Below are 27261 nucleotides of genomic sequence, written 5' to 3'. Positions count from 1 at the left end.
AATTGCCCTTGAGAAGTTGTGAGCCACTGTCTTGAATGTAACTGAGCGGCTTGGTAGGCCAGTTAAGAGTCCCCCAAATTGCTGTGGATCTGGAGTTACTCCAGATATACTCCAGAATGGGTAGTAACTGGCAGATTTCTTTCTCTAAAGGACATTGGTGAACCAGATGGATTTTATTGGTGTAAAGTGCTCATCTACTGTTTACATTTAATCAAATTTCTAAAATCTAAATTAGGCAAAAATTGTCCCCTTCAGGAAAAATATCAAGAACACCCGTGCAACGAGGGCTGTTCTGGCAGTTTGCATCGAAGTCATAGTAACCCACTAAAGTTGATGGTATTAAGAGCCCCAGTGTGTCGTTGCCATCAGTCCTGGAGCAAACTCTGCCTATGCTTCAGTGCTGTATTAAATCAAAGTGTTACATTTTGTTTTCTTGATGTGCAAATGCATATTTACAATGTACATTTTAAATATTCTTGTATTTGACACGCATAGCCAAGATCAACTCATCAACAATGTTTTGCTTACAAATAAAAAATACTGGGGTGACATTGCTTTAAATTCAAGTCATTTGTGGGTAAATGAGGTGCTCTTGGCTTTACCGGGTACGTTATGACATGAAGGTTGGATAAGTTGTGGAGAAATGAATTGGAAATAGTTTAACATTATAGATATTCATGGTAGTTGGTGGCTTATTATTGAAAAACGCATTATAATTTTTGTTATCTTCCCATTTTAACATGGAATTATTTTTATGAGAAGGACTGTTCAGGGTTAGACTTGAATTCAGTGTCACTGAATTACAAGATCAGCCACAGGACCACACTGCAATATGCAATGGTATGTTTTTCGTCAAGGTTGTTTTTCACTCCTCCAAGTAATACGATTTATACAATTTTGTAAAGTTGTGGTTTGTGAATCATCTCTTAATTCTTCTCCAAACAAAAGCTTATTTTTTGCAAGGGGTCTGACCAGAATAAGAAATAAAATCCTCGTTGGAACTATGGATAAAAAATGAAGCGCTCTAATAGCTAGTACTGTCCCTGGGGACAACAGATCAGTTAAATCGGTGAAATACATAATCCTGCTTATTTTTGTTTGCTGTGTGCCCCAGTGTGACAACAGCCAGTCTGTTGTCTCACCATGATGATTCAGAGTCAGTTGAAAGTAACAGTTTGTAATTTGACATTCTTCCTATCAACATCAGTTTGAAGGCCATGTACTGAGACAAAGTGTAGATTACCGAAGGTAACTGGAGAGCTTGAACTGAAGATGAGTCAGCTTGAGCTTGTGAAACCATTCTTTATTAAATTGAAGAGGCACTAAATTTCAGTTGCTTAAAGCACTGAAAATAATGCAATCAGTAATTGAGACTTTTCCCCCATATTGTAGAGTATACGAATGCAGTTAGAAATCACTGGACATTTGTCTTAATCAGAATTTGATTGATAATGAAACACCATTGTATTAAAATTGCTTAATCAGAGGAATGTTAGTGTCATTGGCCAGAGATTATATTCTGATTACTAAACATTTTGTTCATCATATTTACTGAGTAGTTTGGATGAGGCTTTGGAAATTGGTTGTCCCCTGCAGCTTTCAAATGCATATTTTCTATTATAGCACATTATCAATTTAAGAAAAGATATTTTAGAACCATAGAAAAGTTATGGCACAGAAGGAGGCCATTCAGCCCATTGTGTCTGTGCAGGCTGAAAAAACTAGCTGCCCAATCTAATCCCACCTTCCAGCACTTGGTCTGTACTTACAGGTTATAGCACTTCAGGTGCAAGTCCCGATGCCTTTTAAATGAGTTGCCTCCACCAACGATCCGGGCAGCGAATTCCAGACACTCACCACCCTCTGGGTGAAAAAGATTTTCCTCATGTCCCCTTCTACCAATCGCCTTAAGTCTGTGCCCGCTGGTAATTGACCTCTCCGCTAGGGGCAACAGGTCCTTCCTGTCTACTCTATCTAGGCCCCTCATAATTTTGTACACCTCAATTAAGTCACCCCTCCGCCTCCTCTGTTCTAAGGAAAACAACTCTAGCCTATCCAGTCTTTCCTCATAGCTGCAATTTTCAAGCCTTGGCAACATTCTTGTAAATCTCCTCTGTACTCTCTCCAGAGCAATTATGTCCTTCCTTTAATGTGTCCAGAACTGTACACAATACTCCAGCTGTGGCCTAACCAGCGTTTTCTACAGTTCCAGCATTACATCCCTACTTTTGTATTCTATACCTCGGTCAATAAAGGAAAGCATTCCATATGCCGCCTTCACTATATCTACCTGTCCTGCCACCTTCAGGGACCTGCGGGCATGCACTCCAAGGTCTCTCGCTTTCCCTAACCCTCTCAATATCCTCCTGTTTATTGTGTATTCCCTTGCTTTGTTTGCCCTCCCCAAATGCATGACCTCACACTTCTCCAGATTGAATTCCATTTGCCAGTTTTCCACCCACTCAACCAAATCATTGATCCCATTCTGGAGTTTACAGCTATTCTCTTCACTATCAACTACACAGCCAATTTTTGTGTCATCTGCAAATTTCCCAATCATACCTTCCACATTTAATTCCAAATCATTAATATATACCACAAACAGCTAGGGACCCAACATTGAGCCCTGTGGAATGCCACTGGAAACCGCCTTCCATTTGCAAAAACATCTATCGACCATTACCCTTTGTTTCTTGTCACTGAGCCAATTTTGGATCGAACGCGCCACATTTCCCTGTATCCCATGGGCTTTCATTTTTCCGACCAGTCTGCTGTGTGGGACCTTGTCAAATGCCTGACTAAAATCCATGTAGACTGCATGCACTGCACGACCCATATCGATCCTTGATACTTCCTCAAAAAATTCAATTTAGTTAGTAAGACATGACCTCCCTTAACAAATCCATGCTGACTATCCCTGATTAATTTGTGCCTTTCTAAGTGACAGTTTATCCTATATCTCAGAATTGATTTGAATAATGTGCTCACCATCGAAGTCAGACTAACCAGCTTATAATTATTCGGCCTATCCCTTGCTCCTTCTTAAACTATGGTACCTTTTTGAAAATGATCCTCAGAGCATCCGCTATTTCCTCCTGGCTTCCTTTAACAGCCTGGGATACAATTCATCAGGCCCTGGTGATTTATCCACTTTCAAGGATGACAGACCCTCTAGTACTTCCTCTTTCATTATACATATTGTGTCTAATATTTCACACTCCTCTTTAACTACAATGTTTGCATCATCCCTTTCCTTTGTGAAGACAGAGACAAAGTATTCATCAAGACCCCTGCCCACATCTGCATCCACGCAGAAGTTCCCTTGTACATCTCTGATAGACCTAATCTTTCCTTAGTTATCCTCTTGCTCTTAATGTACTGATAAAACATCTTTGGGTTTTCCTTGACTTTACCTGCCAATATTTTTTCATGTCCTCACTTTACTTTCCTAATTTCCTTTTTTACTTCACCCCTGCACTTTCTATACTCCTCTAGGCTTTCTAAAGTATTAAGATTTGTGTGACCATCATAAGCTTTCATTTTCTGTTTTATTTTACCCTGTATGCTTCTAGATAACTAGGGGGCTTGCACATTTTGAAGTTGAAATCAACTGTATATGTTTAAAATACTGTTGATTGGCATTCTTCGGATAAACGGAAAAATAGAAAAATGCAGAAGCTAAAAAATCTGAAGTAGAACAGAAAATACTAGAAGTGCATAGCAGGTTGGTTGGCATATGAAATAAAAAGATAATTCATATCTTGGATGGGGAACCTTTCTCTTCCAAATGCTGATTGGTGTTCTGTGTGTTTACAGTATTTCTGCTTTTACTAAAAGATTTACGGAGTGAAATTGCACTGATAGTTTCAAATGTGTTAACAGCTCTCATAAAATAGTGGATGAAAGAATTTCATTTAAACACCTTAATTAGTATCACACAATACGATTCCATACCAGTAGGCATTTTCTGAATGAATAAATGTAACAACAATCTCAAATATTTGGAAAAAAGCCTGTGAAATGATCCTGCTGATCTGAGTGCACAGCTATTGTAGCATTCACCAGATAGTGTGACTTCGTGTTCTGGCAAATGTTACTAAAATGATCTGGCCATTTATCTTATTGCTGTTTGTGGGACCTTGCTGTGCACAAATTGACTGCATTTTTAAAATATTACAACAGTGGCTGCAGTTAAAGTGCTTCATCGGCTGTGAAATGCTTTGAGAGATACTAAAGTTTTGAATGGCATTATAGAAATGTAGTTTTTTCTTGGCTTATTGAAATACATTGAAGTAAATACACATTTCTTTTGTGCTCACTATTTGAAAAGCAGTATAGAAAAATAACCATGTTCGATTATCTTGTTTTTATGATATATTGATGGAACATAGGAGCATGACTAGCCCATTCAGCCCCTCTAATTTCTTCTGCCATTCACTTAGATCATGGCTTATCTATATTGTAACTCCAATTACCAGCCTTGGTTTTGTAACATTTAATACCCTTGCCTAATAAAAACCTATAAATCTCTGTCTTGAACTATTTAATTGATCTAGCGTCAACAGCTTTTTGGGGGAAGAGTCCCAGATTTCCACCACCCTTTGTGTGAAGAAATACTTCCTGACATCACCTGTGAATGGCCTAGCTCTAACTTTAAGGTTATAACCCCTTGTTCTTGACTCTCCCACCAGAGGGAATAGTTTCTCTGTATCTATTCTATCAAATCCTTTTATCATTTTAAACACTTCAATTAGAATCCCCCTTAATTTTCTATTTAAGGCATACATGGAAATTTATGAGATCACTATAATTGATCTATATTAGTGACCTAGACTTGGGTGTACAAGGCGCAATTTCAAAATTTGTGGATGATACAAAACTTGGAAGTATTGTGAGGAAGATGGTGATAAACTTCAAGAGGACATAAGCAGGCTGGTGGAATGGCTGGACAAGTGGCAGATGAAATTTAATGCAGAAAAGTGTGAAGTGATTCATTTTGGTAGGAAGAATGAGGAGAGGCAATATAAATTAACGGGTACATTTCTAAAGGGGGTGTAGGAACAGAGGGACCTGGGGGTATATGTGCTCAAATCATTGAAGGTTGCAGGGCAGGTTGAGAAAGCGGTTAATAAAGCATATGGGATCCTGGGCTTTATAAAGTATAGAGTACAAGAACAAGGAATTTATGTTAAACCTTTTATAAAATACTGGTTCGGCCTCAGCGGGAGTATTGTGTTCAATTTTGGGCACCAAATTTTTGGAACGATGGTAAGGCATTAGAGAGGGTGCAGAAAAGATTCACGAGAATGGTTCCATGGATGAGGAATTTCAGCTACGTGGATAGGTTGGTGAAGCTGGAGCTGTTCTCCTTGGAGAAGATTAGGAGGTTTGATAGTTTGGTGAGACTGCATTGGAGTACTGTATACAGCTTTGGTTTCCTTATTTAAGGAAGGATGTAAATGTGTTGGAAGCAGTTCAGAGAAGTTTACTAGACTAATACCTGGAATGGGTGGGTTGTCTTATGAGGAAAAGTTTGATAGGCTAGGCTTATATCCGCTGGAGTTCAGAAGAGTAAGAGGTGACTTGATTCAAACATATAAGATCCTGAGAGGTCTTGATAGGGTGGATGTGGAAAGGATGTTTCCCCTTGTGGGAGAATCTAGAACTCAAGATCACTATGTAAAAATAAGGGGTCGCCCATTTAAGACAAGAGATGAAGAGAAATCTTTTCTCTAAGGGTCGTGAATCTTTGGAACTCTTCCTCAAAAGACGGTAGAAGCAGAGTCTTTAAATATTTTTAAGGCAGAGGTAGATAGATTCTTGATAAGCAAGGGGGTGAAAGGGTATCTGGGGTAGGCGGGAATGTGGAGTTGAGGTTACAGTCAGATCAGCCATGTTCTTGAATAGCAGAGTAGGCTCGAGGGGCCGAGTGGCCTACTCCTTCTAATTCGCATGTTCGTATGATCGAGGTGTTCAAAATCATGAGGGGGTATGGACAGTAGATAAGGAGAAACTGTACCCATTAAGGATCAAGAACCAGAGGACACCAATTGAAGGTGATTGGCAAAAGAAGCAAATGCCACATGAGGAAAACTGTTTTTTTTAACGCAGCGAGTGGTTAGGATCTGGAACGCACTGCCTGAGAGTGTGGTGGAGGCAGATTCAATCAAGGCCTTCAAAAGAGAACTGGACAATTATCTGAAGAGAAAAAAAATTGCTTGGCTCCAGGAAAAAGGCAGGGAAGTAGGACGAGGTGAGTTGCTCTTGCAGAGAGCCGGCATTAATCCGACAGGCCGAATGGCTTTCTGTGCTGTAACCATTCTATGATTCTAACTGGGGTCTGAACAAATCAGAAATGAGCAGAAAATTAAGAATCAACCTATAAATTATAATTGGAGCGCTATGCATGATTGAAATGTTTTACTACAGTTTATTTTTTTTAAGATGAATGATGGTCCGAAGTAAAGGATGCTGTGTCTGAATAAGTTAAATTCTGTTTTTATTAGAGAATTATGGGTGTTCTACCTTTGTGATGGGCAATGTGTTTGTGTTTATTGTTATGAGAGTTCTTCTATTTTTTATAAAGTAAGCTTTAAGGACTGAGAGTTGAATTATGGACACTGATTCATCTGGGAACTTGAAGAAATGCTGAATTTTTTTAGGGGAAGCCACCAGAAGGTTTTTGGACTGAGCTTGAAAACAAACAATTACTGGAAAGCACCTGTATGCAGATAATTACCCAGCAGGGGTTGTTCTTGATTTGGGAGAAGATGTTTGCAGAGAAGTGACAGGTCAAGATTTATAGAGGTCAGGAGGCTTGTCTGTTGTGACATTGTTTATGGTTTCACTTTGGACAGAGTTGGTATATGGTAAATGGTTTTAAAAAGACAGTTGGTGTGTAAAATGCTTGGAAGACAATTGGTTTTTACCTGCCAAGAAACCCTGGTTATCTCTTTCTCCCTTATGAAGAAACCCTGCTTGTCCAGTGTGTCAGTCTCCTCTTTCCTCCTGTATTTGAAGAAGCCCTGTGTATCGAATGTGTGGGAACTGAAACCCCTATTGTCGCATTTCTGCTGTAAGGCCTATCTGAAGCCTCTAGCTGCATTTCTTGGAAAGCCTACCCAAACTGATCTTCAACATCGCCTGGAAAGAACTGTTCTAGATAGATCCCAGTGACAGCCGTCTATGTGCATTTGGGGTGTCAACCCAAAACAAAGGACATCTTTTCAATCTTTTTTTTCCTTCAAGAATGAGCAAGTATTCAACCTAAGTGGTTTTTTGTTGGGTTTTTTGGTAACAAAGCTCGAAAGCAAAATTCCCTTTTATTTTCCCGGTTAACGTGTGTGTGTGCGTGCGTGCGTGCGCGCACTAAGGTAAAAAAGGGAATTTTTATATTTCAATCTGAGAGTTTATGCTTTACTTCATTACTGGTTAAGACTTGTTTTATAATAAGCTGATAATTTGGTTGGTGTGTTTTATTCTGGGAAAAATAGAGTATATGATTGACCGTATTGGTAAGTGGGAAAATTTAAATATATGTTGTGACCTGTGGAGAAATGGGACTAGAATAAAAAGTGCACTTCTTCCACCTCAGTTGTAACATTATGTTCATTTTTTTCATGAAAACTGCAAGCTTAGTGGGATTGGTGACAGCCCTGTCAGAAGTTTGATTTCTAGCCTAAGGCTACGCATTGAACATCTATTTGAGTCCCAGTCTTTAAGGGATGTAAAATGATGTATAAATATTTACATTTTACAGAAAGGATTTATCTTATATCAAAAATATCTCCTTGACTTAATTCTTTAAAAATGAGCAAGTATTGGTTGGCTCTCACTTGGGGATGTTACCTTTGAATAGCCATGGTTATGTCGCTGAACTGACATTTTAGCTTTAGATTCTGGGAAACCTCTGCTGCTGCAATGTTTTCAAACATGTTGGGAACTGAGACTTAGCAACAATATAATACGGTTGAGTGTCTAGCATTGGAAATAACAGGGTGGTAACCAGGGGATGATCCATTCGACGGTGATGCATAATTCTTTTTATCCTCTTCCCCTGCTCAAAGCCCCCGACCCCCCCCCCCCCGCCCAAAAAAAGCTATTGCTGTAAACTTGTAAGTATTTTTTTCCAACAGATCTGTACTTATTGTTTCAATCAATACTTAATGTTAAGCAATTATTTTCAGCAGCTGTATTGAATTGATTGTAAGAAAATAACAAAACCCAACTTTTCTAGGATTATTGGTGCATCGCTGCACTCTTGTTTAACATATTTTAAATAACCTAGTAGCTGTCCTGAAGAAGCTGTTTTCACTTTACGAAGTCCATAAAATTCACTGTGATACATTTCAAAGCAGCTGCCATGATCCCCTTTTATGCCAAGTCGAACTTAAATAACAGTGGAGAGTTGATGTGGCATATGCTATAAATTTAGTAATACAACCTATTCTATAATAACAAAAGTTACACTGTTTCTTTTAAAAGGCCAATTTATTGCCTGGGGACATAGTGAGGCACATTCTTAGCCATCTCTACCCTTTTTGTTTGAAACTTGTGGGTGTTCTTTTGTGCCCTGAAAGGTAAAGTTATGTTGTTTGTTTGAGCATTTACAGGTGCTGTCCTCTGACTCAACAGGAAGAAATAACTAAGCAATTTTTGCCAAGCTTGTTTGTAATAGGACCTTGGTAAAGAATTGTCTCTGTACACCCACACTTGAGCAGTTTATGTACTCTGTAGCACTTGGTACCTTTTATCAAATATCTTCTTCTTTAGAACATTGTAAGCTAATAATTGTCAGTACACCTTAATGTATTGTAATGTGAACTTTGAGCAAACCTCAAGGAGTTGAAGTTTCAGCAGCAATTCATCACTTTCTCCATATATCTACAGACTCGTACAGAAAGAAGAAATAATGTGCATGCAAGTATTTATAACACATGCACAAAAAACAAATATTTTGTTTCTCATTGCTTTACTGATTCCTGTTGTAATGAGTCAGCTATGTGATGAGCTTTTATGCTGATTCCTACTGTTGTGCATTTCAGTGACTAATGATTAAACTTCAGTAATTATTATTGTAATGCAGAACATTTTAAACATCTAATAATTCAGTTGTGACTTGCAGGGTGATTGTAAGATACGCTATCATGACACATCATCAGAATAGGTCATGCTGCCAGCAATCTCAGCGAACATACAGATATGCAAGTCGCTCTGTAGATATAGGCTATCATAACAAATGATGGTGCATATCAGTAGGTATGCAAAATTATTAGTTCACAAGAACTTGTGGCTATGTGTGAATCACAGAAATTTCTCTGTATGGTGCAAGATTAATGTAATTACTATATTCAGTTTATTCCAATGTAAAAGTTTTGACTTTAATATTCTCAATATAGGAATATTGAGACTGCCATAGATGAATGAATGTGCTGGAGGTAACAGATATTTGAGTAAAAGCACAAGGAGACATTTGGAGTCATTATATTGGCACTGTACTGAAGTTTATGCACCAGTACACTGGAACACTGAATCGAAAAACATCGTATAACACTGCTGATTTGGGCAACTATCTGTGAGAGTGAGATAATCCCCGAGAGGTTTTGCCTCCTTTTAGCTTTATACCAGTTGTAGCAATAATTGCAGCTGGTTTAAAGTCTGCTTTTTGATTACATTGCTTTTATTTTCAAAGAAGACTTGAAATTACTTCTTGCACTGCTGTTTGATCAATTGTCCCATCAGCTCTTCTGAGTCAATAGAAAGCCCGTTACAGAACTGTATAAATGCACTTCAGCGTGCATATATAGAATTCTACACTCCCCACTCTACAGCAGTGCAAGGTTTCAGTCTTTAATGTTCTTCATTGCTCGCAGATACTGCCATTAGTCATCTCAATGCCTCATGTTCCAGTAAGGTGCTCACTTAACCATTAAGATGAGGCATTTGAGTGTGATTTAGAGTAAAACTATGCTTTATCTTTCCTTTGTGTTCAGCTTGTTTTTATGTTTGGCATTTTCACATCTTTCCATTTGCGACAAAGAAAAGCGGTCTCTGAATTTGTTTCCAGAACATGCCAGCCCCTTTTTCTGTGAATTAGTGGCTGTTAGCCAGCCAATCACATCAGTTCAAGTTGGAGTACTATTATCAGATGATTTAATTTTATAGCATTTAGAATTTTACAGCAATGAGTTAACAGGTGCCATGCATGTAATATACTTAATGTAAGTGTCTAGATAGCAAACAGCATCTATAATGGGTACATTATAGCACTGTAATCTAATTAAAGGAGGAGAGGTTGGTGTCATGCAGGCCCCCACCTGCCAAGAATGAGGCACACATTATTTCGCCACATGAACGTTAAAAACTTAAAAATGTTGCTGGGAAGAAGAGAGGGCCTATCACAAGGAATTGCCAGGCCCTTCGCCAGAATGAGCTTTTTTTGCATACCAGCAGACAGCGTTGGAACAAAGGACCCAGTCCCTGCTTCTCCAATACACAGAAGACCTGGCCAGACCAGTTTAGTCACAGGACTAACTGGCTGTTTGAATTTGAACTTGCCACAGAGTGTATGAAACTGAGAAAGCTCTTTGCTCCTAAACTGAGAACATCTCTCTCCTGTCTGCTCCCATCTCTATCTCATGGAACTGAAGACCCATTGAACACACATGAACCCTAAGAGGGAAAAGTCTCCTACAGCGAACAAGGTTTAGGAAGACTACTGGGCTCCAACGAAAAGCAAGACTCCTTACAAAAGGACTACAGTGACCTCAAAGCACAGTAACAAGAAACTCTTCTGATATTGCCTCAAACCTCTCTACTTTATTTTTGTTTTTTCTGTCTCTGTTGGCATCTGCATATTGCGTATGCATGCTAGCGTGGGGCGCGGAGTGCATCCGTAGTTGTTAACCGTATTAGAGTTTAAGTTTTAATAAATTTCACTTTTCTTCTTTAAACCTAAGAAAACCTGGTGTGCTCATTTCTTTGCCTTATAATTGGAAAGCGGTGAACAAGGATTCACCAAGGGGGAGCTGAAAACAGTGTGTTAAAAATTGAATCCTGTTACAATAAGAGCCGCTGAAGACAATAGACCCCGAGACGCCTTTCTCATCTGGCCGTAAAATTTAGAATTTTATGGCAATGAGTTATGTCAGGTGCCGTGCATGTAATATACTTAATGTATGTGTCTAGATAGCATACAGCATCTATATAAGATGGGTACATTATAGAGCTGTAATCTAGTTAAAGGAGAAGTTTGAAATGATGTCACACACCTGCAGAATTGAGGCATTACATTTGTTCTTTGGTATTTATACTCCTTAACTTATTTTTGTTGCATTTATGTCAACCATTGCTGACAGCGTACACCATTACCCAATTGTGGTTTTCAGAAGTGTGCTAATGTGCCTTGCGGCCTCTTTGTAATTTCATTTTTTTAAAAGTTTATTTGTGCGATTTGGCGTTGCCTTTTATATTCTGTAGGTTTTTTTTACACAGGTATTTAATACAGTAATTAATATTCATATAATCTAATCTGCCTTAGCATACATTATTTTTTTAAACAATTTAGTTTTGCTGTTCTGCATTTACTTTTGAAAAAGGTGGGAAGGGGGCGAATTGAAAGCTGAATCTAAAGTCAGTAAATTAAAAGGTACTGAGTTGAATAAAAAGCAGATAATAACTTGGTCTCTAGTCATTTTGATGGCTGCATTAAATAATCTAGATCATAACCTTATTAGCATGTTTGGGATGATCTTATGCCCTGTATGCAGGGGAATGCTGACCATGGTTGCTTTGAGAAAAAAAAACTATGCCACATAACAAACTTTTCCTAACGTGCTATCTTCAGGGGAAGGACTATTTTCTGGTCTTATAACAAAATCATGATTAGGTCGTGCAATTGCACAAATTTATATTGCATTGTCAAATATTTAAAGAAAAAAAGCATTGCATGCGGTTGTTAAACTACAGCAGCATGATCTCATACATTGTTTGTTCCATTGAAAGGCATCCTCTGACCTTGAACTTGTTCCTTTGCTTTTTATAGTAAAAAAAATTCTAGATATTATGGATTGCTTTGCACCATTTATGAGGCATGGTACTCTACGATTTGATTTGATGTGGCTATGAAGTGCTCTGTTACAATGCCTCTGGACTGATGGTATCAGCTGCATTCCCCTTCAATATGTCTGCTCAGATTCAATCTGATGATGTAAAACCTTGATAGCTGTTGGACCAAGTTGAGCTTTAAACTCCACATGTGGCCCACTGCCAAGATCATTGATTTTCACCTGTAGAACATTGCCTGTGCAAAACCCGACCAGAAAATCCATATACAGGCTCATTGCCTCAAAGTTTAGTGGCTTCCCCACCTCTACCCACCACAAACTTTAGCTAATCTTGAACTTTGTGTTGAATCCATTCTAGCACAAAATCTGAACATCCATCACCCCAGGCTTGACAGGTGCTGCTAGCTTCCTGTGCCCAGCAAATTAATATCAAAAATCCTTACTCTCATATTTAAATTTCTCTATGCGTTTGATGATTTTCTGGAATTTTTTTTTATTCATTCATGGAATGTGGGTGTCGCTGGCCAGGCCAGCATTTATTGCCCATCCCTAATTGCCCTTCTCCAGCTTTTCATTTTTCTGACTGGATTACTGCTTGCTGTGCATTCACCATCATCAGAGACTTGTGCTTCAGCCGACACACCCCCTGGAGTTCTCTTCCAGAACGACTTTCCCTTGTTAACTCTTTCCCTGCCTGCAAAAAGCCATTGAGAAACATAACTTCTGCATTGTGTTCCTTTTAAGATAACCTTATGTTTTGATTTCGCTTTGGACAGTCAGTTGGAGTTTTTAAAAATCAATCTGAAGGAGAAAACCCCAGCTCAGCCTGTTCCATCTCTTTGAAAAACTTGCTGGTTTTTCCCTCTCTTTGAGAAGCTCTTGGAAGCGAGTGTAAGAAATAGAGAAATTGATGCTACATTTGTCAGGAAAGGCCTTCTTGAAGCCCCTGTTGCCGCATTTCTCCTGAGACGCTGGAAAAACCTGCCAGATAAATCCTTGATGTCGCCTGAATGAATTGCTCCAGAGAAAGATCCAAGTGGTAGTCGTCTACATATATTTGGGACGCCAAACGAAAAAACGGACAACTTTCCAGATCTCTTTTTTTTTTCTTCAAGAATTAGCAAGTATTTAGCCAAAGTATTTTTTGCCTTTTTTCTGTAACCGAGTTCTAAAAAGAAAATCTCTTTTTCGTTTAACTGGTGTACGTGTGTGTGGGGGGGCTAAGGTAAACAGGGAACTTTCATATTTCAATCTGTTAATGCTTTGCTTCGTTACTGGTTTTGTCTTGTTTTATAATAAACTGATCATTTTGTTGTTTATTGCAGAAACCTGGTTGGTGTATTTTATTCTGGAATAAAAATAGAGTCTATGATTGACCATATCGGTAACTGGGGAAACATTTAAATGTATGTTGTGACCCGTGGAGAAGTGGAACAGAAAAGAAAGTGCACTTCTCCCACCTTGGTCGTAATACCCTCCTTAAGTAAGGAGACCAAAACTCTACGCAGTGCTCTAGCACTAGAGTACTCTAGTACTCCCCTGTACATTTGTCACAAGACTTACATACTTTTATAATTCATCCCCTTTGCAATAAATGCCAACATTCCATTTGCCTTCCTAATTACCTGCTGTACCTGAATGCTAATATTTTGTGATTCATCTACAAGCACACCCAGATCCCTCTGTACCACAGAATTCTGCAGACTCTCTCCATGTAAATCATATTCCGCTTTTCTGTTCTTCCTGCCAAAGTGGACAACCTCGCATTTTCCCACATATACTCCATCTGCCAAATTTTTGCCCACTCACTTAACCTATCTATATCTCTTTGCAGACACTTTGTGTCCTTCTCACAACTTGCTTTCCTACCTATATATTGCCAGCAAATTTGCCTATGATTCGCTCAGTCTCTTCATCCAAGTTATTAATATAGATCGTAAATGGTTGAGGCCCCAGCACTGTTCCCTGTGGCACTTCACTAGTTACAGTTTGCTAACCTGAAAATGCCCCATTTATCTTGAATCTATTTTTCCTGTTAATTAGCCAATCCTCTAACATTGCTAATAAATTCTGGCCATGGTGTTGGGGATAATATAACGCTTGCCAGACAGGAGCCATTCACTGACCGAAAAGTCGATGGTGATCCCGCCTCCAGGCCTGTCGATCCAGACCGGATTTTAAGGTCTTCAGGCCCTTAATTGGTATTGGGTGGGACTTGCACCTTATTGAGGCAGGAAGTCTTGCCTAACGGAGCTGCTGACCAATCAGTGGGCTGGCAGTTCTTAGTCCCAGCAGCACCACTGGGAGCGGTGGCTACTGTTGGGACTACGGCCAGTTTCAAAATGACGAGGAAGGACGTCCCTGGAAGAGAGGTGAGTTTTTGGGGCCTCGCTGGGGGTGATAAGTCATGCCCCGGCGAGGCAAGGGGCATGTTGGGCTTTGGGGGTGGTTGGGGATGAGGGTGCCTGATCAGGAGGGCCCCCTCAGGCAGTCAGAAGGCTGCCTACTTCTGTCCAGCGGCTTTTCTCACACCTGGGCCGCCCGCCTGCCAATGCTGAAGTCCCTGTAGCAACAGGCGGAGGCCCTTAAGTGACTATAAATTAGCCACTTAAGGACCTTGATTGGCCTGGGGAGGGTGGGCTGTTTTACGCTCCCCCGCCACCAGCCCGCTCTTTTGGGGGGGTGGGTAGGGGGGGGGGGCAGGTGTGTAAAATTCCAGGCCATGAGCTCTTGTACTGTCACCTTTTTATGTGGCACTTATTGAATACCTTTTGGAAATTCAAATACACTACATCTACTGGTTCCCCTTTATTCACCCTGCTTGTTACATCCTCAAAAAACTCTAATAAATTTGTCAAACACGATTTCCCTTTCATTAAGCCATGTTGACTCTGCCTGATTGCATTACTCACTTCCTGCTGTGCCCATCTGCCCCCTGATAAAGTGCTTTTGAGACATTGTCGACATAAGGTGAGCTTCATCAACTTAATTTGTTGTGATTGCTTTTGCTAGGTAAGCTGCTTTTTGAAGTTAACTACTTGACTCTGCTCTTAATGGTACTAACTCAAATGTTGGTTTGGGGACAATGTGCTGTAGAAACACTAACATACACCAAATTCAGTTCCTGAATTCTAAACTGATCAGCTGTCTGTCTACATTAGTATGGTAAACATTGTTGCTTAGTGGGAGCTGTGACATCTAAGCAGAAACTAACATTTGCCAACCTTGGTAAATGAAAGTTGTCCACCAAAATCACTGTTCTGAAATGATTGAAAACCTTCAGTTTGCATGAACTGTGAAACCTGTATAATATATAATATATGGTCTGTTTATGCTCATTTAATCTAAAATGCCAGTCTTACATTTTAACTTTAAAATTTTTAGTTTTTAAATGAAAACATCCCCATAAATGTTAATATTTTTTTTTAAAAAAGCAAAATAGTTTTTCTGAATCCACTGTGGGCATTTTACCTTGCATATTTCCTGCAAGTACTTTAAAAATCCACAATATTTCAGAAAATAAATGAATTCAGAGATTGTTTACTTTATTGAAATGTTATGCTTGATATTTTTGCTGGGTTGGTTATAATTAATCTACCTTTTATTGTTTCTGTAAATAGAGACATTTTGTCAACTTTTCGTCTTGCACTCATCAGGACAGTTCGCAAGAATACCAATGTAAGGGAAGCAACAATTTTTTTACAGTATGAGAAGAGAGTGCTGATTGGCTGGCAAGTGGACTCTGATTGGTAGAGGTGTTGCCATGGAGCATGCACCAGTTAATGGTCACTGACAGTTAACTGGCAAGCTTGTTTGAAATTTAAATCTGGCAGCTTGACTCTGGTCAAAGCATTGCCCTGAGGAATGAATCAGTGAATGGCTGTCGCTTATTTTGTTTAGCTGTCAGTCATCCTAAACTGGTACATTCTCCATGGCAACACCTCTACCAATCAGAATCCACTTGCCATCCAATCACCATCCTCTCATACCATATACATTTGTTGCTTCCCTTACATTGGTATTCTTTCGAATTGTCCTGATGAGTGCAAGATGAAAAGCTTCAACAAAATGTCTCTAGTTTCAGCAATACTCAAGTTTATTGTTTCTGTTTGTTTTTTGTGCTAATATGTTGGCCCTCCTGCACTGACTAAGTAATGCACATGGCAGTTACATGCATTCCAGATGAAGCCTCACCTCAACTTACCTTATTTCTGGACTGCCAAATTATGAATAAAAGAACAAATTTTTGAACTCAAAATAAAGTTACATCAATAAAAATAATTTGGCTCCTTTCCTAGGCACAGCCAGCAATAGGTAGTCACTTGTTTAGGTAGCCCCATATTTCTGGAGCATTTCATTATGGAGCTGTAAGAATGTTCCAGTCTCCTTTCTGCAATGATCCCAAATTTCTGCAAGATACATTAGCTGTCAAAGGTGTAAGGTAGGATTCATATATGCTCAGTTCATGTGCTATAATTGCAACCCATTTCAACATAGAAGAAATTGTATTAGGATGTGCAAAGTTTAACAAGCAGGAAAAATGTTAACGGCTTGATATATCGGATTTTTAAAAATTCATTTTTTTTAAAAAAGCAGAAATCAGTCTCACTGACATTTATCTTTTTCTGGGGTTAACTCACACTGGAGTTTAGCTAATATGGAAAGAAGAACATTGAATCATTTATTGTTGCCCAGCACGTATGGCTTTCCTTTGGTTCCCTAAATCTGCCCTGTCTGAATTACAGCACTTGCACACATTGCAGTAATTCCTGTCACAGAACTGCTTGCAGATTGAACAATCGTGCTTTGTAAAAAAAAAAGCTGAAAAACTTCAGTTACAGAATTAGTGAGTGGATTTTGGTGTTTTAGTACTGAATGCCCTTTTTCAGCTTTCAATATGTATGCACAAAAACTTCTTTCTGAGAACAGAAAGAAGAACCAATGAATTTTAGGAAAGATGCAAAAATATATCTTATGCACAGAACTGCATAACAGCACTTTGCTTACCTTATTGTAAATAAGTTGAACAGTAAAACTGTTACAATAAACAGTATAATAAACTTTCAAAAGTTATCAATGTAACCATAGTGTTTCAAATTCTGACATAGTGTGACTAGCCCTATAATTAAGTTATGAATTGGCAAATGATGACATTTAACTCAAAAGTAGTCCAAAATTTAATATTTGTTATGACAGTGTAAATTGCTTTGTATTTATCAAAGCATTACTACTACTCTTCTTGGAAAGCTAGTTAGTTTTCCACAGGCATACAAATATCCTGAAAGACAATATCTATCATAAAATAGTTACCAATTATAGCAAATCTGAGATAAATTGGCTGTAAATGCACATGATTCTAGTGACCAGTTTTATTAGGTTACATCAGAAGCTAATTAGTTTAATTCATTTTGATCATGAAAAGACCAAGGTCATGAAATTTGACCTGTTGATTACTTTTATGGAAAAGTCTGGGAGCGCAAAATGGGAAATCTTTTTTGTATAAATACTGACTTTTTTGCTCACGTTATTGACAACATTATTTCTCTACGCATGCACCTAGGAGCTTTTTTAATTGATGACCCATTTAATTTTTTTTGCGGAAGAGCCACATTCAAAAATTGTTGACTGATTAATTGTTTAAATTGGCTGAAAGAAAATGCCAGTCCTACTAGTAACAATCTTAAATTGGAATCGAACATCTAATTCTGCTATTTCAAAATGCAGTAAGACTTTGCTGTAGCAAGTGATACAATATTTGAAAGAAAGAGATGATAGTGCTATTGATATTCATTTTGGAATTAATGAGGATACCCAGGACACTAATGAAACACAATTCTTGTTACGCCAATTATTTTTGTTTCAGTAAGTTTTTAGCTGATGCAGCAGCAAACAAGTTCCAACCCCTCATATTGATTGTTATATTTCTACTTCAGCTAAATACTGGTATTACTGGTTCATTCCCATTAATCCGTTGCAAATTAATTTTATTTTAACATGTATCCACAAGATTAAGCGATTTTAATCTAACTTTACAAAACAGTGATTCGCAATAATCCAAGATGGTTGCATGCACATATCAGATTTGTTGTGAGCATAAAGCATTTTGAGTTAAATTCATAGAATTGTTCCAAAGTTCAGTAAGAACAAAATCATGCATTAATTGAAACAAGTGTGCTTGCTGTCATTGTTAGACCTGAGGGAGGGTAGTGGGGGAAATAGAGTCGAGAGGGAAGCAGGAAATAGTTTCCATGCTAGAACGTGTCAAATTATTTTACCCTTTATTTATCCTGTTGTGCAGCTGGTAACGTATGTTGGATCATTTAGCGAATTGCTATCTCACCATTGGCCATTCTTCATGTGTGAGGCTTGTCACTGAGCGTCAACAGGCTGTTACACTGAAGTAGGCATCACAATCAAAGTTGATCCTTACTTGACATTCACATGTCAAAGTTCACTGGGTAATAATCAGTGTTGGGAACCCTGGCTAATTTTTTTTCCCTCTTCATAATCCAGACATATTTGGCCAATATTGGCTAACTCAGCATCCATCAGAGATTCAATTTGGCTCCTTACTAGACCCCATTGCTCAGTATTGTCCCATGTGATGCATGTATCCAAGGGGCCATCAAGTTGATTTTGATTTTTATGGATTAAAAAAAAAGCTGCATATTGTTTGAAAATTGAATATTTGGAAGTAATTACATTAAAATAGTTTCAGTTCCAGATCAAAATGAATGAATGAATAGCACTCAAGTTTGCTTAAATGATTTTTTTGCATCATCGAAACATATTTACCATTATCTTTTTATTAACCAAAAGATATTTATTGCAATATTTAAAATACCAATGGTGGTCAGCTGGTCATCTTGTCATTGAACCAGTGCAATTATGTCCAATTTCTAGAACATAAGAATTTATCGGATTAGGGTAGAGCATTTATCCTAACCATTTTTGTTAGATTGCTATAGATTGGGCCTATATTGTTTGGAATTTAGTCGAATGAGAGACGATCTAATTGAGACATACAAGATTCTGAAAGGGCTTGATAGGTTAGAAGCTGAGAGGTTGTTCCTGCTGGTCAGGGAATCTAGAACACAGGGACACAGTCGCAGGATAAGGGGCCTATCATTCAGGACTGAAATGAGGAGAAATTACTACACTCAAGGATTGTGAATCTTTGGAATTCTCTACCCCAGAGTGTTGTGGATGCTCCATCACTGAATACATTTATGGCTGGGATAGATAGATTTTTAGTCTCGCAGGGAATCAAGGGATTGTGGGGAGCAGGCAGGAAGGTGGAATTGAAGCCCAAGATCAGCCATGATGGTATTGAATGGTGGAGCAGGCTTGATGGGCCATGTAGTCTACTTCTCCTATTTCTTGTGTTTTTGTATGGGGTGGGGGTGGGGGGCTGTGAAAGATGAAAGGTGGAGATTCTCTGAACTCTCATGATTGAGGGCCCTGCACTGTGGGATGAGTTATTCTTTGGAGACCTGAAATTTAGGTTTTCTTTACTTGTTCTGATGTACAATAAAGACTCGGTAGTGCAAATTACAGCGAATAAGTGGGTCATCCAGTGTCCTGCCTGATACCCACCATATTTTTTTTTAAAAGTCTCTATCCTACTTCAGTTGGCCTTAATGCAACTGAGGAGTGCAATCTCATTTGATATCCTGCTTGAGTATTTTCAGTATAAATAAATGTCAATATGTAGCCATGTGATACAACTTGCTATTTTAGATCCTTTAAGTACTGGGTTACTCACTGCAGCTTTCCAGCTTAAGAATCAAACTGCATTCTTGTTATTTCATTATTGTTGAATTCCTCATTCAACTTCAAGTGCATTGGAATTATTACTATTTGTGTGATACTGCCTTCAGCATTTTAATATACTCTTCTCTGTTGGAGAAGAAAATATTAATGAATTGGAGAGGAGAATAAAAGAAAAATACTTACTGTACATAATATAACTTTAGTCATCAAAAATGAGATGGTTTTTGTCAATTCAGAGTTGTATACAAAGATCATCCAAAGTGACGTAGTGTCTCTAATAGATGTTACACACACACTACTTTTGGTAAATTTAGCTTAATACAGTATGGCTTCAGACTGCGAGAATAGTCTTAGTACTGCTGGCACAATCACTGTGTGGTCATGTTGGGCTGCATACACCATTTTTTGAAGGGTAATTAATGCAAGCCATAGAGGTTGCATGTTAATAGAAAAAGCAGTTAATAACTGGTGGTTACTAAATATAACATCTTGAGGAATTACTAATCAGCTATAATTAAGATGTTTATTGATACATGTCAGGTCATTAAATAATGTGCTATTTAAAGTTCTTGTTGACATTATTTACAATAATAAGGCCCCATTCATTGTGAGTGGACTCTTATTTGGACTTGTGCCATTTTCGTGTCTGTTTCTTCACCAGTATACTGAATCACTTGTAGTCAGGGGTTTAAGATCTGCAATAATTTTAGATGGAATGCAACACTTTCATGCATAATTATAAGACTTAAAAATTGTTATAAGGCTCTTGCATTGGCTCAGCTGGTTAAGGCAGTGTGAATTGCTGAACCATACAGAGCTGGAAGGTGCTAGGTTCACTCACCTGTGCTGAGATAGCTCATCTCAGCCAAGTTACTGGTATGGAGACTGCAGTTAGTCCTGCACCTAGTGATCATAGAGGGAAAAATTAGCAAGGGGACCTGACTCTGATCAGTATCCACTGAATCCTGCTGGAAGTGTGTGTGTGTGTGTGTGTGATGAGGATTGGAATGGCTTAACTACACTGCTCTTTTTGAGTAAATAGCTTGACATCAGTGCCTTTCTTGGGTCAGTTGTGAAGAATATACTCTTGGCAGAGGTACAGAAGTCATTTGTATCTGTAATTTAGCAAATAATCAAATGTTACTGGACTAGTAATTGATATAGGCCTGGTCTAATAAGCCAGAGAAGGTGAGTTCAAAGGGCAAGGGGGTGGAAGATTATCGGGGGGTAGTTGGAAATGTGGAGTAATCAGTTCAGCCATGAACTTATTGAATTTCGGAGCAGGCTCGAAGGGCCGAGTGGCCTACTCCTGCTCCTAATTTGTATGTTCCTATCAGCATGGCAGTTTAAGGAATTGAATTCAGTTTGTAATTAAGTTAGAGAATAAAAAAAACTTGTATCTTTAAATGTGATCATGATTCTGTCAAATTGTTGTAAAAACCTGACTGGTACATTAATGTCCTTTAGAGGGGAGAAAACCTGCTGTCCTTGTGTGGTTTGGCTTACATGTCACTCATGTCCTATGCCAACGTGGATGTTTCTTACCTGCCTTCTGAAGTGGTCTAGAAAACCACTCAGTTGTATCAGACCTACAGTGGTTCAAGAAGGCTCAGCACCATCTTCTCTGAGCAGTTAGGTATGGGCAATGCCAACATCCATAGAATGGGGGGAAAGCACCTTCACAAGAGGAGGGAAAAAATAGGCACATATGCAACTATATGTCATACAAAATAATCTGCTATAATTTTGTCATACCCTTCTAAATAGAAGTTGTTACATTTCTTATTTCTTGATCTTGAAAAGCATCTTTGCAATGTGCTTTGTTATTGTTTTGGTATTAGTGAAGAAGTATGAAGAGATTTACATACTTTGAGAGCAATTTTCCAATCAGGGGCATAGGCACATTTAATGGGTCATAAAACCAGCCAGTAAATCTTTCTTGTGCATAATGTTTGACATTTTTGGCAGCATTGCATTATAAATGTTGTAACAAACTCTTGGATAATTTTGTTGGCATATCAACTTTTTTTTAATATTCATTCTTGGGATGAGTGTTGCTAGTAAGGCCAGCATTTATTACCTATTCCTAATTACTTTGATAAGGTGGTGGTGAGCTACCTTCTTGAACCACTGTAGTCCATGTGAGGCAGGTGCACCCACAATGCTGTTGACCCAGCGACGGTGAAGGAATAGAGCTATAGTTTCAAGTCAGGATGGTGTGTTACTTGGAGGGGAACTTGCAGGTGGTGATGTTTCCATGTGTCTGCTGCCTTTGTCCTTCTAGGTGGTAGAGGTGTTGTCTAATGCTGCAGTGCATTTTGTCGATGGTACTGCTGCTACTGTGCATCGCTGGTGGAGGGAGTGAATGCTTAAGGTGTTGGATGGGGTGTCAATCAAGTGGGCTGCTTTGTCCTGGATGGTGTCGAGCTTCTTGAGTGTTGTTGGAGCTGCACTCATCCAGGCAAGTGGAGAGTATTCCATCACATTCCTGACTTGTGCCTTGTAGATGGTAGACAAGCTTTGGGGAGTCAGGAGGTGAGTTATTCACCAGAGAATTCTCAGTCTCTGACCTGTTCTTGTAGCCACAGTATTTACATGGCTAGTTCAAAAGAACAAAGAACAAAGATAATTACAGCACAGGAACAGGCCCTTCGGCCCTCCAAGCCTGCGCCGATCCAGATCCTCTCTCTAAACATGTCGCCTATTTTCTAAGGTTCTGTATCTCTTTTCTTACTGCCCATTCATGTATCTGTCTAGATACATCTTAAAAGGGCGGCACAGTGGCGCAGTGGTTAGCACCGCAGCCTCACAGCTCCAGGGACCCGGGTTCGATTCCGGGTGTTGCCTGTGTGGAGTTTGCAAGTTCTCCCTGTGTCTGCGTGGGTTTTCTCCGGGTGCTCCGGTTTCCTCCCACAAGCCAAAAGACTTGCAGGTTGATAGGTAAATTGGCCATTATAAAATTGTCACTAGTGTAGGTAGGTGGTAGGGAAATATAGGGACAGGTGGGGATGTTTGGTAGGAATATGGGATTAGTGTAGGATTAGTATAAATGGGTGGTTGATGTTCGGCACAGACTCGGTGGGCTGAAGGGCCTGTTTCAGTGCTGTATCTCTAATCTAATCTAAAAGACGCCATCGTGCCCGCATCTACCACCTCCGCTGGCAACGCGTTCCAGGCACCCACCACCCTCTGCGTAAAGAACTTTCCACGCATATCCCCCCTAAACTTTTCCCCTTTCACTTTGAACTCGTGTCCTCTAGTAATTGAATTCCCCACTCTGGGAAAAAGCCTCTTGCTATCCACCCTGTCTATACCTCTCATGATTTTGTACACCTCAATCGGGTCCCCCCTCAACCTCCGTCTTTCTAATGAAAATAATCCTAATCTACTCGACCTCTCTTCATAGCTAGCGCCCTCCATACCAGGCAACATCCTGGTGAACCTCCTCTGCACACTCTCCAAAGCATCCACATCCTTTTGGTAATGTGGCGACCAGAACTGTACGCAGTATTCCAAATGTGGCCGAACCAAAGTCCTATACAACTGTAACATGACCTGCCAACTCTTGTACTCAATACCCCGTCCGATGAAGGAAAGCATGCCGTATGCCTTCTTGACCACTCTATTTACCTGCGTTGCCACCTTCAGGGAACAGTGGACCTGAACACCCAAATCTCTCTGGACATCAATTTTCCCCAGGACTTTTCCATTTACTGTATAGTTAAGTTTCTGGTCAATGTTAACCCCCAGGATGTTGATGGTGGGGAATTCAGTGATGGTAATGCCGTTGAATGTCAAGGGGAGATGATTCGATTCTCTGTTTGAGATGGTCATTGCCTGGCATTTGTGTGGCGTGAATGTAACTTGCCACTTTTCAGCCTAAGCCTGAATTTTGTCCAGGTCTTGCTGTAAATGGGCATGGACTGCTTCAGTATCTGAGGAGTTGCAAATGGTATTGAACACTGTGCAATCATCAGTGAGCATCTCTACTTCGGACCTAATGTTGGAGGGAAGGTCATTGATGAAGCAGCTGAAGATGGTTGGGCCTAGGACACTATCTTGAGGAACTTCTGCAGTGATGTCCTGGGGCTGAGATGATTAGCCTCCAACAACCACAACCATCTTTCTTTGTACTAGGTATGACTCCAACCAGTGGCGAGTGTCCCCCCTGATTCCTATGGGCTTCAATTTTTCAAGGGCTTCTTGATGCCACACTTGATCAAGGACAGTCACTCTCAACTCTCCTCACATATACTATGTGATTACACCACAATTAATGTGAAAATAGAAAATAGTCTTAATTATTTTGGAAGCAAGATTTCAGTTCCGAAGAAGGGTCACTGACCCGAAACGTTAACTCTGCTTCTCTTTCCACAGATGCTGCCAGACCTGCTGAGTGGTTCCAGCATTTCTTGTTTTTATTTCAGATTTCCAGCATCCGCAGTATTTTGCTTTTATTTCAGTTACAAAAGCAACCCATTTTTTAGGATTCATAGTTAGTAAATATTTTTAAACTTAGAGTACTTTTAAGTATTTTGAAGCCGTGTTTAATGGAAGATGTTAGTGCCCAAGAATAGACTCATGTCTTTATGGATAAATACCACATGTACACAGGAGAGTTTTGTTAATTGAGTTAATTTAACTATGTGCCTTGTGCAACACTTGCATGCATTGTAGATTTTTAATTTCTGAAAGCATCTGCCTTCAATGTGAAGCTGCTGAATCTGAGACTCTGTGTTACGCACATTTAAAAATTCATTCTGGCAAATCATTTAATTATATTTTAAATATTCTTCAAATCTATTGACCTATTTAGTTTAAAGTTTTGCAGCTGTTGCATTTCTAATGTGTCCATATGGCATAAAGCATGCTGATATGTTGCTTTTAGTGCATATGAAATTTAAACCAATCAAGCATTTTGATAGCATTGCAAAAAGTTGGCATGTTAACTGCTATATACTATATGATTACATTCACAATTGATGTGGAAATAGAACTTTGTCTTAAGTTTTTATTTGGAAGACAAATCTCAGTGACAACAGCAGTACATACTTTTCAGGATTCTTGGTTAATAAGTATTTTTATACTTAATATATTTAAAACAAAATACTTTTGACGCATGCATTGTAGACTTTCAATCTCCTTAAGTATTTGCCTTTGAAGTGAAGCTTCTGAATCTGAGACTCAGTGTTATGCACACGTAAAAGTTACTTTCCCTATTCCACCATTTTAGGGACTGTTGACATGGGCATTGATATCCTGACTTGCCCTTGACCCCTACTATCATTTTTTTCAGAAGCCTTGACCGAGCCTCCTACTGTCTTTAACCAGCTTTAGCTTGCATTTTGATTCCTCCTTGGAATTGATTTTGACCGTTTGAGATTTTTTTTTTTAAGACCACTGCACATGTGCATTGAAGTTAAATTCTTTTTTAAGTATAACTATTTCGTACCACTCTTGGTTTGAGCCCCTCAATAACATCAGTACTTCTAGTGGTGATTGAGAGAGCAAAAGAAAACTACTGGCAGAACTGAAGAGAGCAAGAGGAGTGTAAAAGTAGAAGAGGAAAACAACTAATAGAAGTGGGAAAGACAATTCATTTAACAAAGTTCAAAATTTAAAAATGATTTAAAAGAGAAAAAGTAATGAGGAATACAGGGAGTATAGAACCAAATGAGCAAACTAGGAAACAAAAACATTAAATTCGATATATGGTTACACTTATACAGTTGCCTTTGCATGGATGCAAATTGACTCAAAATTCTCTCCAATGAGGTTTTTGGCTCGTATCAAAGTCGCAAATGACATTCTATGTGATTGTGACAAAGGTAAGCCACCCATCTTTGTCCTTCTCAACCTGTCTGCAGCCATTGACATGGTTGACCGCACCATCCTCCTCCAATGCCTCACCACTGTGGTCCAGCTGGGTGGGACTGCACTCGTCTGGTTCCAGTCTTATCTAATCATAGCCAGAGTATCTCCTGCAATGGCTTTACTTCCTACTCCCACACCATTACCTCTGATGTCCACAAATGATCCATCTTTGGCTGCCTCCCATTTCCCATCTACACCTTACTCCTTGGTGACATCATCCGAAAATACGGGGGAATTTTATGCTAGCGGCGGGAGTCTCGATGTTGGGGGAAACCAATGCTGAGATCCCCGCGTTGCCTCTTATACGGAACACCCACCGAATTTAGTGCCAATCAGGCACTTAACTGGACAGCTGCAGGCCTTCAGTAGGATTTAGGATCCCGTCACCAGAAGTCCCGGCCTTGCAGAGCTGCCGGCCAATCAGAGGCTGGCAGCTGCAGCGCCACCGCAGAGGCAGTGTCTGCTGCTGTAGCTGCAACGACCGGACACCGAGGAGCGGTGGTGGAATCAGGATTAAGGTAGGTCAGGATGGGAGGGGTCTTGCGGGGTGGGAGCTGGGGGAGCAAGAGGAGTCAGCAGCAAGGGCAGGGGGGTGGCCCTCAGCGGCTCCCTTCCCAATGCTGGTCCCTCATTTGGCGCTAAGTGCCTTTGAGCCAGGAAGCAGCCCACACGGTTTTTGGTGCCTTGCTTCCTGTGCGCGACGAGGCCATGATAATTGTGACTGCGGCGGGAAGAGGACCTTAATTGGGGATTAATTACCCAGTTAAGGGCCACAATTGGCAGCAATGCAGGAAGGCCGTTCACAGGCCTTCCCACCCTGGACTAAATTTTGGCGGAGTTGCCACACAACTATATGCTCTCTCCGCCTCCTAACCAGCTGTGTGGGAGAGCATAAAATTCCACCCACAGTGTTAGTTTTCACATGCATTGGAAATATCCAGCTCTATCTCACCACCACCTCTCTCGACTCCTCCACTGTTACTAAAATATCAGACTGCTTCTCTGACATTCAGTATCGAATGAGCAAAATTTCCTCCAATTGAATATTGGGAAGACTGAAGCCATTGCTTTTGGTCGCTGCTGCAAACTCCGTTCCCTAGTATCCGTGGCAATTGTCTAAGGCTGAAGCAGTGTTCGCAACCTTGGTGTCATATTTGACTGTGAGTTGAGCTTCCAACTGCATATCCGTGCCATTACTAAGACTGCCTATTTCCACCTCCAACATTGCCCTGACTGCGATCTGACCTCAGCTGATTTGCTGCTGAAACCCCCAATCGTACCTTTGTTATGTCTAGAATTGACCAATCCAATGCACTCCTAATCAGCCTCCCACATTCTTCCCTCCATAAACTTGAGGTCATCCATACTCTGCTGCCCATATCCTTACTCGCACCAAGTCCCATTCACCTATTACCCTGTGCCCACTGACCTGCACTGGTTCCTGGTTAAGCAACACCTCGCCCCTCTCTGTCTCTGTAATCTTCCCCAGCCCCACAACCCTCCAAGGACCTGCGCTCATTTAATTCTGGCCTGTTTATTATCCCCGATT

The 27261-nt window shown here is 39.8% G+C and overlaps 2 protein-coding genes across 15 annotated transcripts in view; one reads left to right on the top strand and one right to left on the bottom strand.

Annotated features, from left to right (window-relative positions):
- The window catches only part of supt3h (SPT3 homolog, SAGA and STAGA complex component), a 662265-nt gene that overhangs the window by 63266 nt on the left and 571738 nt on the right, over positions 1–27261 (top strand). The window lies entirely within an intron of this gene.
- Positions 1–27261, bottom strand: part of LOC137358450 (runt-related transcription factor 2-like) — a 232455-nt gene that overhangs the window by 184920 nt on the left and 20274 nt on the right. The window lies entirely within an intron of this gene.

Source organism: Heterodontus francisci, chromosome 3, assembly GCF_036365525.1.
Source record: "Heterodontus francisci isolate sHetFra1 chromosome 3, sHetFra1.hap1, whole genome shotgun sequence".
Taxonomy (NCBI): Eukaryota; Metazoa; Chordata; class Chondrichthyes; order Heterodontiformes; family Heterodontidae; genus Heterodontus; species Heterodontus francisci.
The sequence above is the reverse complement of the archived record's forward strand: the minus strand, read 5'-3'. Positions and strand labels throughout refer to the sequence as shown.